At 42.0% G+C, this 14,252-nt stretch overlaps 1 pseudogene; it reads left to right on the plus strand.

The window, feature by feature from the left end:
- The first annotated feature begins 1,869 nt into the window (after window positions 1-1,869).
- On the plus strand, window positions 1,870-7,542 carry LOC126497226 (Golgi SNAP receptor complex member 1-like; annotated as a pseudogene).
- The last annotated feature ends 6,710 nt before the right edge of the window (window positions 7,543-14,252 follow it).

Below are 14,252 nucleotides of genomic sequence, written 5' to 3' on the forward strand. Positions count from 1 at the left end.
AGATACAACGATACCAGGGCTTTTAGCTAGACAGAAGGCTACAGCAGCCAGAAGGAAAGTTTCTAGTTTTAGATTATCAAAGAAGTCAATGAAGAATACTTCCTTCCAATGTCTATGCAGAGTAAAGATGTTTGTTGTTGTGTGTTTTTTTTTTTTGAGGTTCTCAAGCTTGGTCACTTCTCAAAGTCATCTTCTTAGCTGTATTGACTAATTACAGAGGAATGACTCAGGAGACTCTATTTATGGCTAAGCTGAATAACAGGGACCACGTTTAGCTATTGCATTTGCATTGGCCAAAAATTCTCCATAGTTAAGAGCACTTGTCGCTCTTGCAAAGGGCCTAGGAAGGGTTGTCAGCACACCACGACAGCTGACAACCATCTGCAACTCCAGTTACAGTTTCATATCCAGGCTCTCCAATGTCCTTTCTAGTCTTTGTAGACACTAGGTATTCATGTGGTGCAATACACACATGCAAGCAAACATATGCATATTAATTTTTTATTCTTTAAAAAATAAAATAGTCACAAATGGACAAAATACATCAAGTCTCAGTTTACATGACACTGGACATAACAGAACTAAGGGCAGTGATCTCAGGGACATGGGCAGGATAAGGGTAGATAAGCATTATAGTGGTCCTATCTCACAGTCCAAAAAATGCTTCCAGCCTCTGGTGCGTAGTGGAATTCTATGGACGACTTGAGCTAAGCAAGAAAGTTGGGAATCTGATGATGTTTAATTGGTAGGATTCTCAAGACAGAGGCTCAAAGAGAAAAGAAAGAGTGAGCAAGCAAGGGAGTAAGGAGGCATACATAAGCACCAGAAGGGGATCAAGAACAAACTTTGGAGGGCTACAGGGTACCTTTGAGTTGCTGGCAAAAGCATTAGGTGCACACGCACACGCGCGCACACACACACACACACACACACACACACACGTGCACGAGAACAAGGGGGGGCAATAGAGACATCTTAAGACAAGTATCTGAGTTTCATACAGGGCCAAAAATAGTGTCTGTTCCCAACATTCAAGGGTAAAATAGGTTTTTGCAGCAGGGAAATAATTAGTCTTGGGTTGATAACTGTCCCGGTCCTGGCTAACACATCTCTAGCAAGCAAATAAGGAGAACTAGACTGTTTTCAAGGAATTTAACTACATTCCAGAAGTACCCAGAACTATTTGTAAAAGTATCAAAACTATCCAATCCTCAACAATGTAGGCTTCAAAATGGAGACGAGAGCAATGGAGAGGAAGACAAAAGAAGAAAAGGGAAATATATAAAATGAGGAGATAAGTCAAATAGCTAAAACTGGCTTAGAACTGGCACACACAGTAGAATTAGCCAAAACACTAAACAAGGTACCACAACTATATTCTACATCAAGTAGAATAAAAATAACTAGGGACATAGATGATATAAACAACCAAAGCAAACTTCAGAGGTGAAAGCAACAATGCCAGAAGTTCTAATTCATTGCTTGAGAATAACAGCAGATCACATATGGCAAAAGAAGATAAAAATAATTAAGAAAAGACTGCATACAATAGATTTAATATGAAAAGAACAGAGTCAAGATGACAATAGTAAAGGGGCAAGAGTATGAACGGGGGAAAAAAATCAAATGAGAGCCCCATGGAGGACTAACCATCTGTACACTCACAAAATACTGAACAGAATATAATACCCAGAAAGAAATAAAAAGATGATCAGTACACTGTGAAGACAGATTACAAACCATTCGAAATGAAACAGAAGGAGGAGCATGTAAATATACATATACAAACCAGCGTTACCCTGTGGGCTATCATCCAGCAGCCTATCCGGTTAACTACAGTGTTACAAGTGTAACAAGGTGTGCCCGGGGATGGGGGGCGGGGGTGAGGAAGAGACTCATGGAAGAATACCTGAAGAACTCAGTCTGAAAGGTTCCCAATAGTTTGAAGATAATGAAACAAAATGCAAAGAATTCAAACAACTTTCAGGAAATAAACATAAGGACACAGAGTAATAAAACTTTTCACAAGCAACGATAGGAATGCATCCTAACGTCAGGCAGAACAGGAGATCTTTCCCGGAAGAACCGAGATAAGGAAGAGAGCACGCGGAGGGATAGAAACAGCACAAGGGAAAGACGGGAGAAAACATGAGTGAAGATGGTGGCTCGCACTTTAAATTACTTAAAACAAGCCATATTGTCTCAACCCAGGATTGTATAACCATTGACAATGCCTTCAGAAAGGAAGACAAACTAACATTTCACACTCAAATACTGGAAAGGCGTTTTGACAGCAAATCTTTAGCATAATAAATGTTAAAGGAAGTCCTTCAGATGGAAGGCTGCATTTATTAAAGAGGAACAGAAATGGCAGCCACACAGCAAATATGTGACGGTTTTCTGGTTTAAATCACATTAAGAAGATAATTAACTGATCCCCACTGACGCTGAGGGCACCAGGAAGCAACGATTGCTGGAGAGACCACGGGGGAGAAGCTCAAAAGCTGGGCAATGAGCTTGACCTGAAACTAGTGTCCATCAGCAAGCTACGTACAGCTTATGCGACAGCAGTTCCTGAGATGGAAGACAAGACAGTTATATTTCTGACACAATACCCCTAGTAAACGGATCAAGCCAAGACCGAATGTTCTAGACAATGGCATTGAAATTAAACAGGATTTGGCAATACTTAGAGGAGTAAATGATAAAATGGCAGATAGCAACAGCACAGGTACCCCTTCATTTAATCCGTCGCCGACACATCCTTTGCAGCCACCTGGACATATGCTGCAAGATTATACCCATGAGTGACACAGCCAAAGCAAACTCGATGGCAGTGACAGCAAAGGAGAATCGCAGGGGATCAGAAGGACACAGAGCCACATAAAAGAGGGTTGGGAGAAAACAATGGCGGAGCTGAACTACTTGTGAAAGATCATGACCGCCTTCAAACTCAGATAGCCTGATAGAGAAAATGATAAAAACCACTGCTATGGCAACAAAAGACAATACGGCTCCATAGAGAGGAATGCTCAAGTCAGTTCATAGCGAAATGAACATGTGGGTTAGCAATTTCCTCCTGCGAACAGCCTGATTCACTGAGTCAACCTAAGGGAGAATCAAAACCCCATTCGTCCTTGGTGGTGTGGCTGGCATCTGTACCGTCCCATTGCTGCCCTGTGCTTACTAACGCTGGCAGGACAGCTCCGGGGACTCTCCACAACAGTCACCTTCATTCATGCCCTGATCTGGAATAAAAAACTAGGAAGGGAGAACGCGCTACCCAAGTGTTAGTCTACCGCAACGATGAATTCAAATCCGAGAACAATGGTGCTGTGACCTAGCTGGACCAAGTGGACGCCAGTTTTCTGGGCTACTTTGCAAAAACACGTTGTTCTTTTCTTTGGGTTGGTTGGGTTATTTGATTGTGCTGAGATAGGGTTTCCCTGTGTAGCCTTGGCTGTCCTAGAACTTTCTCTAGACCAGGCTAGCCTTGAACACACATTGCTCTTTATTTAAAAAAAAAAAAAAAAAAAAAAAAAAACAAAAAACAAAAAAAAAAAGGTTTTCATCTGTTTTTTATTTGTTTTTCTCCTGAGGAGGTACATAAGCAATTGCAAATAGAGGGCTCCGGTTTCAGTGAGTGTTGAAGCCTGGTAGCCCCTGTGCCCTGTGGCTGGCCTCCTCTCTCGCAATGCTAAGCTTTCCAGAGCCAGACTGTTCTACTTCCATCCCTTAAGACTGAAGTAGCAGGCACCCTGTGCTAGGTGTGAATATATTCATCCCAAACCTGTTAGGTTCCTCCAAACCCTCAGGCGAGGTCTCACTGCTCAAAGTTATGACTCCCAGCACCCATCTGCCTCCCAGCACCCATCTCCTAGACCGGGTCTCGACAGTGCCAGAATTATAAACTACCCACCAAGACACCTTCACCTGCAGCCAGCCCTCAGTATCTACCAAGTGTGTCTAGTTAGTATGGGGCTCCTAATAATCCCGAATGATTCGTTGCACCCCAGGGCTATTGATTATGATGTCTCCTTTTAATCTCTTGACTGAGAATTCCTTTAAAAGGAAGTTAAATTTTCCTACTGTAACCTTAAAGATTTGGGGAAGTGTTTCATTTGTTAAGTTCTCTCATAGGGCTGCAACTTCTTCACCCCCACCCTGACAAAGAATTACAGGCAACTAAAGAATGCGGAGAGCAGCAGAAAAGAGCCTTCTGCGGGAACTGTTTGCTGGTCCATAACTTGATAACTCAATACCAAGCAGTGACGTCATATACATACAAGTAACAATATATGGACTGAACAGATTATATTTGCATTTATAGGGACACAAATATACATACATATATGGGCATACATATATGTGTGTATATATCTGTGTGTATATATATATATATCACAACAATTAAAGAAAAAGAGGTCAGATGTCATTAATTATATTAATTTAATGTAATTATATCATTTATTTTTAAAAAATTCAAGGTATTGGCTGGGCGGTGGTGGTGCACACCTTTAATCTCAGCACTCAGGAGGCAGAGGCAGGCAGATTTTTGTGAGTTTGAGGCCAGCCTGGTCTACAGAGCGAGTTCCAGGACAACCAGGGTTACTTAGGGAAATCCTGTCTTGACAAAAGAACCAAAAAAATTAAAACAACAACAACTAAAACAACCCTCTCTTAGTAAATAAGGCAACAATGCCTGCCATCATCTGTATTAAACATTGTATTGGTGGTTCAAACCAGTGCAAAAAGGAAAGAAAAACAAATAAAACAAGGAAAGAAAAAAAGGAAAGAAAAACAAATAAAAGCTCGTCGTAGATCTCTCAGACTATATACACTAATATTCGCCTTCTAAAGAAAAGCCCCACAAAAGAATGTTGCAGTAGAAATTAGATTGTCTGTCTAGAGGTTATTCAGGTATGATGGGAATCCTGATGAGACCCAGCAAACTACAGTAGCATCTCATTTGTTTGACTCATGACCGTAACAACAACAAAAACAGTCTAGAGATATACCTAGGCATCTGTGAAGTTCTTTGGCAAGAAGATGAATGGGTGGAAAAGAAGCCTCATCCAAGGCAAACTCACACCAGTCAACAGCAATGGCCCCAGCTAAGACTCCTGGTAGCTTTGGACGCCTGGTCTAAACTGAACTGTGATCAGATTGGAGAGTACCCCATCAGAGAGCCTTCATCCAGTGACTGATGGAGGAAGACTCAGAGACCCAAGGCCAAACCCAAACATAAGGCTGAGCTTGGGAAGACCTGCTGTGGAGAGGAAGGAGGGTTCGTAGGAGCCAGGGGGTGGGGGTGGGGTCAGAGACATGGCAGGAAAACCCATAGAAATGGCTAACCCCGCTCATGGGAATTCACAGACTGAACTGACAACAAAGGAGCCTGCCTGGGACCTAACTAGGCCCTTTGCACATAAGTGACAGCTATGCACCTTGGTCTTTTCCTGGGACTCCTGAAATGGGAGCAGGGACCTGGTGCTTTGGCTGGCTCTTAGGAACCTATTCCTTATGCTGGATACCTTCCCTAGCCTGAATACAGGCGGAGGTGTTTGGTCTTAAAGCAGCAGTTCGATATTCCATGCTTTGTTGATAGCCATGGGAGGCCTGCCCCCTTCTGAGTGGATACAGAGTAGGGGTACATTAAGGAGGGAAGGGGAGGGGGCGAGAGGAGGGAAGGCTACAGGCAGGATGTAATAAATAATTCAATTTTTAAAAAACGGACAAGCCAGATGCTAATTTAGGTTCTGATTTTTGTTTTCCTGATCAAAAAATGAGCCAAGATAGGAACGTAGGAGTTATTTTTATCATTAAAAAAATTCAAATACAAAAAAAAAAAGGTGGAGATCAAAGGACCCGTGGAGAAGGCTTTGGCTAGCATAAACCCTGAGAAGTTGCCAACAGAGGCATCTGTGCTGTGGTGGGTGGGATCTGGGCTTTTTGAGACCTGAGTCATCACCTATGATGGCACCTCATAGCCTAGCAGCTGCCCTTCCACATGGCCCTGTTAGGTTCCCAAGTTCACAGTGACATTGCCAGCCCTTCATCTTAACACAGAAACAATGTATCTAACACAATGCGATTTCTCTTTTCCCCTTCTTCACATCCAGGTATTAGCCTCTCTCCCCTTTACAGTTAAACTTAGAAACAGCAACAACAAAACAAAGCTGCAATTGTGTCCCTGCCGCTCCTCTCTTGGAATGTAATTTCCCACACCATACTGCTGTGTGGTAAGTATGAGACCATAACATAGCAGAGCAGTGGCAAGCATAAACTCCGTGACCATAGAATCGCGACTCTTCCCTGAGCAAGACATCTGAGCAAGTTATTTGTCTTTCCTTGGCTTGGCTTCCTTACTTACTATAAGGATAACAATAACAGCAATTACCTCTGGAGTCCTCGGGAAGGGGGATGAGCTCTAGGGGTACAGCTCTTGGAAGGACAGTGATGGGCACATGGTGTGTGCCGTTGGCTATTGTTATGGTTGACCACACCTTCCACCTCCCATCATCCCTAAAGCCCTTCTTTGACATGCTCCTAGTTTTCTGTCTTCCTAGCCGATCATCACCTTTTACTTGTTTAGGAGTTTCTTTTTCTCTGCACACTACACAGGCTGAGAACAAGGTCGCTTCTTATGCCACCAAGTGGAGTACCTCAGCAGTCCAAACATGGTGCCGAAGGCCTGGAGGATTCCTGGGGAGCCAATGGTCATCTGTCCAGACTAGAAGGTGGCAGGAGCTGAACCGAGATAATATTGAAAGATGGAGGTAGCAACAAGAGGATGGATTCACTCAGCAGCAAGAAGCAAGGGCACACTCACAGATGCCATGCTTTTGCCTTGGTCCTCTTCATATCAAGGCTGCTCCCAGAAGCCACTGCTCACTCTGGAGCAGGCTCTCCCCACCCTGAGTTAATCCTTCCTATCAGACCTGCATCCATGTGTCCTTTGCTGATTCAAGATCCAATCAAGTTAACAGCCTAGACCAGTGGTTCTCAACCTTCCTAAAGCTGTGACCCTTTAACAAAGTCCTTTATATTGTGGTGACCCCCCACCACAAAATTATTTTGCTGCCACTTCATAACTGTAATATTGCTACTATTATGAATCATTATAACTGGTCATGACCCACAGGTTGAGAACCACTTACCTATCCTATCAAACCCTCCAAAGTTTGATTTTATACCAATTGCTCAGTCAGTGGATTCACCATCTCTCCGGGTGCCCAGGTTAGAAACATGAATGATAGTTTGATTTTTATCCATCCTTTTGCCCACCATAATCCATTGCTCAGTAAGTCCAACCTTGAATCAATCTTTAACCTATAATTACTTGTAATTCCCTAGTCAAGGCTACCTCCATTTCCAGTCTGGATTATGACATATGGGAAAGAGGGAGATCCAGTTCATCTTCCTTCGTTCAGTCTGTTTTCTTTCCACACAGTTCTTTGCCATGAAACCTCATTAAAATACAAATTAGTTCCCACTTTGTGTCAGATTTTCCAGTCGCTTTCCCTTGTCCTTAAAATCTAGCTCTCCGGACATGCCGCAGACGGCTCCTCCAGATCTGAACATTCTCTCACCATTTCACCCATTTATAATCCACAGAGCAGTAGGTTAGGTGACACTCAGTACCCCGGGTTTTCCAAATTTACTCTCACTTTTAGACTCACCTTCTCCTTCCCACACGCACTCCCTGACCACCATTTAGGTAATTCCTACCTGACTCAAGTGATACTTACCGAATCTAACAAATTTAGTCATCATTCTGATCATGATGGCTGGTTTTATATCTATTTAAATTTCATTTTAGCACCATTGATTATGAGAAGGTTTCATATTTTTTATGACTTATTTGCAATAGCTCACAGGTCCCCTCATTTATGATGTAAGCAAAATCCTAGACCTGTCTGCTTTTCCTCTCTGTAAAGGTTACCATTTAACACCTACACGATGGCTTTACTGTTAACTCATTTCGCTCATTCTGATTGGTAATGAAATTGAGGCAGAGAAAGATGAAGTAACTTATCAGCAGGGAATAGATGGACATTTGCCTTAGTCCATGCCCTCAAGTACTCTCCAGTAAGCTAGAGGCTTTATTCGTTCGTATGCCCTGGTAACTAAAGTCCTTGCAACAACACCTGAAGCAAGGCAGATCTTCAACAGAAACGTGATAGCCTTGGCCAAAACCCAAGTGTCTGAAGACTTCCAAACTGAGTTTCTCACAGCTCCTCATCTTAGGAAGTGGGGAGATCAGCTGTAGTTACCCCAGCAGATCAAAACACATGCGAACACGGCAAGCTGGGTTTGCTTTCCAGACTAGCTGCCGACTAGTTCTTTTATGGTGTATTTCGGGGAGAGAACACAAAATCTAAGCTAAATGTAATTAGGACGGTTGAAGTTACCTGAAACACAAGTTACCACGTTCCTCACATCACAGGATTCCTCACAACACAAGAGTCAGAATCTTGATGAACATTTTAGCCTGCTTACCCACTGCCGTTTTATTACTTGTGCTAGCTCCAGGATCTAGATGAAGGCCAGGCACATAATAGGGACTTAAAAATACTTGTCTGAATGAATGAACGAATGGAGTGGCATTCTTGCTGATGTTTCAATGAAAGACTTGTAATGAAAGAAACACATCAAACCAACTCCAGGCAGCGTTTGACACAACTGGAAGTTTCTTCCTTGAGATTTTCCTTTCCTGTGTCATTTGGAGTCCTTGTCTCTTCTGGAATCTAAAGAATTTCTTACACCTTCTTCTTGATTCTGACGTCTTGTTCTCTTCCAACATTCTTATCTATATATTAATGTTTTTCCAATTTCTGATCTCAGCTTCTATCTGCTCATGAGCTTGACAGACTTGTGCTCAATTCAACCATTGACATCCTCATGATGAGATCAAACTCATTGTGTTCAAAATAGGAATTATCATCACTTTTTGCCCAAGCAAACAAACAACAAAACCAAAAGAATCCTCTTTCTGCTCATCTGCCTCTGGTCTCTCAGTGAATGTACAGGTACTCATTCACTCAGGGGTCTGAGTTAGACTCAGGTCTTATTTGAGCCCACCCCCTCACACGAGAGCTCAGTTTCTCAAATTGAGGGTCACAGAACTAAATGTGGGGATCACGAAAAAATCTCACAAGAGTAAAAGGTTACAGACTATAGAAACAAAAATTAATTAAAAAAATCAAATGGGCAATGAATTTGATATGTTTCTGGCAGTGCTCACCCTTGTGATGTGCACCTTCACTGCAGCCTTGGTTCCGAACACGCAACAAGCACGCTTGGCCCTGCACATGGTGTCACACCACCACCATGCCAATGAGCGCTCTGGTACACCTCCATTCAGAGTCAATGCTATTGTGTGTAAAACTGCAGTGTTTTTATCCACTGGACATGCTCAGGTTTATAATCTCATACTTACAAAAGTTTACTTACAAAAAAGGCTTTTAATATTTTCCTACCATCAGCATGTAAGTATCAAATTAATAAATCGGTGGACTGCATTTTTCAGAATGTTTGCTGATAGTGAAAGTTTATACAACTTGTTTGGATGAACAAGTTAATAAAGACATTACACCTAAGAACATCCATTAAAGCATTAGCATTGGCTCTTTGTACCCCTGCTCCCAAGAAAGCATTTGCAATAAGAAAGCGTGGAAACAGCATTTAGTGATGGCAAAGGTGACAGAGACTCTGGGAATTGTGTGAGAGGCTGAGGTGAGGTTGAGGTGAGGCAGGACTCTGCACTGTGGCAGCCAGCACTCAGGTTCAGCTTCGATAGCATTGACATGAGCCATGGGATCAGACGGAAGGATGCGGTGGGGTTTCAACACTCAGTGTTGGTTATAGAACTCTGGGGTATTGTGGTCACTTCCCAACAAGCTTTTGTTGTAGTGAAGTTGCAGTCTGAAGAGTGACTAAAATGACATTCAGATATGAAACCATCTGAACTAAAAGACAGTTTCTCCACCCAAAATATGCTACTCTGTCATATTGGTTATTTTGAGCTGAAGGCCTTTGAAAAACAGCCCATCCAGGAAGGGTTCTTGGCTTGTCCCTTTTCTTCTGAAGGCAGAATATAAATTTCCCCTGAGAATGGTGCCCTCCCTGTGCCAGGAAGAGGAACGCATTCTTATCACTGGAGACAGGAAGTCGATCTCCTGAGATGAATCTGTACAAACAAACCTCACGAAAATAACCCTTGTCTTCCCGTAGTTTCTCCCATATATTTCCCAGCCACTTCTGAGCAATCTGTTGTCTCTAGACGAGCCCTTTCCCTACGTCTTTTCCTAGCTTCGCATTGATCATGCTTTGTTAAAACAGTGTCTGCATTCTGAGTCTAACAGCTTCTTAGGCTTTCCAAGTCTGTGAACACTCTCATCCTCCACATTATTATTATTTTTAAGTATTTTTTTTCCTTTTATTAAATTGTTCTTTTTCGGCTTAATTTACTGCCTCTAGGAGTAGACTTTCCTCTTCCAGACATGTGAAGTGAGGAAAATTAAGGGCTCAACACAAATAAGAACACTGCCTTCGGCAGATGGGAGCTCATACAGAGACCCAGAGCCAGACATTATGCAGAGAGCATCTAAATTGGAGGTCTCCATTGCATCCCTCACCTCACCACTTGGGGAATCCCACAAAAGAGGGGACAAAAAAAGTGTAGGGGTCAGAGAGGATGGAAGATACCAGGAGAACTCAGCCCACCAAATCAACTAACCAGGGTGATATAGGCTCATAGAGACTGAAGCTGCAAGCACAGGGCCTGAATGGGCCTGTGCCAGGTCCTCTACCTTACATTTTTATGCCTGTTAGCTTGGTGATTTTTGTGGGACTCCTAACTGTGAAAGTGGGTGTACCACTGACTCTTTTGTCTGCTCTTGGGAACCTTTTCTTCCTATCGGGTTGCCCTGTTCAGCCTTGCTGTAAGGCATTGCCTTGTCTTACTGTATTTTGTTTGTTTTGCTGTGTTTGGACGTTGTCTCTTGGAGTCCTGCTCTTTTCTGAAGGAAGACAAAAGGGAAGTGGATCCAGGGAGAGGGGAGGTAGAGGGGAGCTGGGAGGAGTGGAGATAGGGGAAACTATAGTCAGGATATATCGTATAAGAAGAGAATCTATTTTCAACAAAAGAAGAAAAAAGATCACTGCCTTCAAATGAAGGCAGTCCCTTCTTATCTTGAGTTCTGTGAGTTTCTATAGTTAAGATTCTTCTGTCTCTTAAGTTCAGATACAGCGTATCTACAAGAGGGATGGAAGGCAATGAGGCTCAAATGTACTTGTTGATTGGTCAGGGACTATAGCAACTGGGTTGCTTTTGTTAAAAAAAAAGAAAGAAAAAGTATTTTTCTTATTTGTGTTAATGCCACATCATTTGTGTATATTCCAAGATTGATTTCTTAATTTCTTTCAAGTCCTTGGAACCCTATGGAGGAGCATGGAGGGGATTTCCAAGTCAAACGATTTGCTTTTCTCTGGGAAAGCTCATTCGGTGCAGGATGCTTCCATATCTTCTAGACTCCTAAAACATGTGTGTGATTCCAGGCTTTATGGCACTTGCTGACTGTAACTAGCTTCTGTAAAGCTGTTCAAAGCAGCTGCTGTGGCTCATTTCTTCTTCTTCTCTTTCAGGATTTCCAAGTGCCCCTAGAATGGATCTATTTGCACAGGCCAAACCATGACTATGCTGAGTATGAAATAGTTCTCCCCAAGCATGGTGTCTGTTATCACTGGAAACTGAGAGACTAGATGGGGGAGCATGGAGTAGTTGGCTGTGCAATTATATTTGAACATGAATGAAAAAGAGCTAGCTTGCTCCTAAATGCCATTATTAGGTGTGCGCTCTCTCTAACAATTAGCTATGTTCACTCTTTAGTCATAGAAACCCTATTTCTCCCTTGAACATTTTATAGAACTTCAGTATCTCATTGGATCAGGGCAGGAAAGAAGAGCTATGGTGACAATGGTAGCAAGGCTCACGACTGTTCTTCATGAGCTATGGTGACGATGGTAACAAAACTCATGACTGTTCTTCATGAGCTATGGTGACGATGGTAACAAAACTCACGACTGTTCTTCATGAGCTATCTGTTCTTCATGAGCTTTTTTGAATCAGCCATCCATCATGCCTAAAGCACAGTAGACTTGGAAATGGGTACCCACCCTCAACACTGAAATAAAGAGGACAATGTGTTTTGTTCCTCTGAATAAGAACAAGAATATTAAGCAAGACCATGAAAGCCAAGGTGAACAGCTCAGTGGACTTCTAATTGATTGACAGACTGATCATTCTGAAAAGACTCAAGTGTTTAAATATTTCTGGTGCAAATTGAAAAAAATTATGAGCATGATTGAGAACATACAGCATTGCTAATGGAACTACTTAAATTAAATTTGGGACATTCTTTTAATGTTAATAAAATTTGTAATCATATATGAAGTTTACATGATGGATTCCTTCTGCCTTTATACAGTATGATTGCACAGTTTTTAATCTCAACAATTGACAGCTACAAATAACATTTAGTGAGTACTTACTGTGTGCCAGGCATGGTGCTAAGAGGTTGTATAAATTTTATTACTTACTATAACACCATGTGGGATCATTTTTCAAAAACCTTAGTTTTTTCTTTTAAAGGCAATGATAAAAACCACTTGACATTTTTTTGAGTTGACCACATTATTCTAAAGGCAAAAGGGAATCATTGCATCTAATCCCTTAAATAAAATTATACAAAACTTGGAAGTACAGGAAATGTCTATATTATGCAGTCATTCAAAGACTTATTAAACAATAATAGCAATAAACCTGTATTTATGGGTCATGTGACTCTTTAGGTGAGGTAAACCGATTTATTACTGATCAGGCCCCAGGCTCTGTGAAAATCAGTTTTCTTCTTTTAAGTTGGGAAGCTGATAATGTTGCAGAAGTTGCTTAAAAATTCTTTTTACTTTGTGGAAAAGATAAGTCCAAAGATCCTGATTTATACTCCAACATCTTGTTCTGTTTTCCAAGTCTTTTATTGACCCCTTTATACCAGTTTTATACCAGGTTCCTGGCACCATGATTAAAAGAGGCAAATACCTGATATTCGGAGTACCATATATTTAAATGAGAATTGTGTAGTTAATGTTTTTAAAAATCATACTTGAGTAATCCAATGACCCTCTGACATAGGTGCTTACAGCCATTGTTCTTGTAAAAAAATTGAGGAGACAAGTCCAGAATAGTTCATTACTGCCCCCAAAATGTATAGACAGCAAGTGATAAACTCAGGCAGTCTGCATCAGCGTTTTCTCACAAGAAGGCTGAAACGTAATAGGCAGATAGCGCAATGAAAATAAGACAGAAGGGGAAAACCACATGCTAGTAAATGCTAACTTGGCTGTTCTGGCTCTGAGTCGACATGCAGGAACATCTTTGCTTTGCTGTATGTAGTGTGTAGCCATTAGACGTGGCTTCAAGAGGTTAAATTCATGAAGGAGAGAGGGTGATTTGAATAAACGTTCCTGCTTATCTCCTTTGCCAGCCCAGTAGGGTACATCACAAGAAGCTCAAACCAAAACAAGACAACGCAAAACTACTCAAAACCATGACAGGAACAAACCAATTTTCTCCTCTACATCAGATTCGTCTTTCTTTTACCGAGTCAACAAATGGGTCTGCTAATTACCAGGGCTCCAGTCTCTTGCTTTGCATTCAGGTCAATAGAGAAGCTTCCTGGACAGTAATTGAGGGGACGGCTCACTGGTGATGGACATGCCGGTTCTGAGAATGCTAAGTTTATACAGAAAGTCAGTGCGAACCAGAACTCACTGGCACCTAGCAAAAGCAGATTATTCATTTAACACGTCTGCCAGACCCCCTCATTGAAAATTATGTACCATGTTGCCCTGCATGCTGCCATGCTTCCCACCATGACGGCAATGGACTAAACCTCTGAACTGTTAAGCCACCTCCAATTGAATGATTTTTTCCCTTTATAAGAGTTGCTGTGCTCATAGTGTGTCTTTATGGCAATGGAAACTCTAAGACAAAGGCCCCTTAGAAATGCAGAGAGCCCCCCAATATATGCATGTGCTCTTCTCAGTCTCTATATAACACAGGTGCAATATACCCTTCCCCTGCAGCCCCCGTGCATACACACAGAGAATCAGGTGGGGACTGTGACTCCGTGGATGCATTCAGCTCTTCATTCAGCTGGTTGCTGCCATATGCTCTCACGTCGGCATCA

This window comes from Alexandromys fortis, unplaced genomic scaffold, assembly GCF_014885135.2.
Source record: "Alexandromys fortis isolate MF-2015 unplaced genomic scaffold, M_Fortis_MF-2015_v1.1 scaffold_21, whole genome shotgun sequence".
Classification (NCBI taxonomy): Eukaryota; Metazoa; Chordata; class Mammalia; order Rodentia; family Cricetidae; genus Alexandromys; species Alexandromys fortis.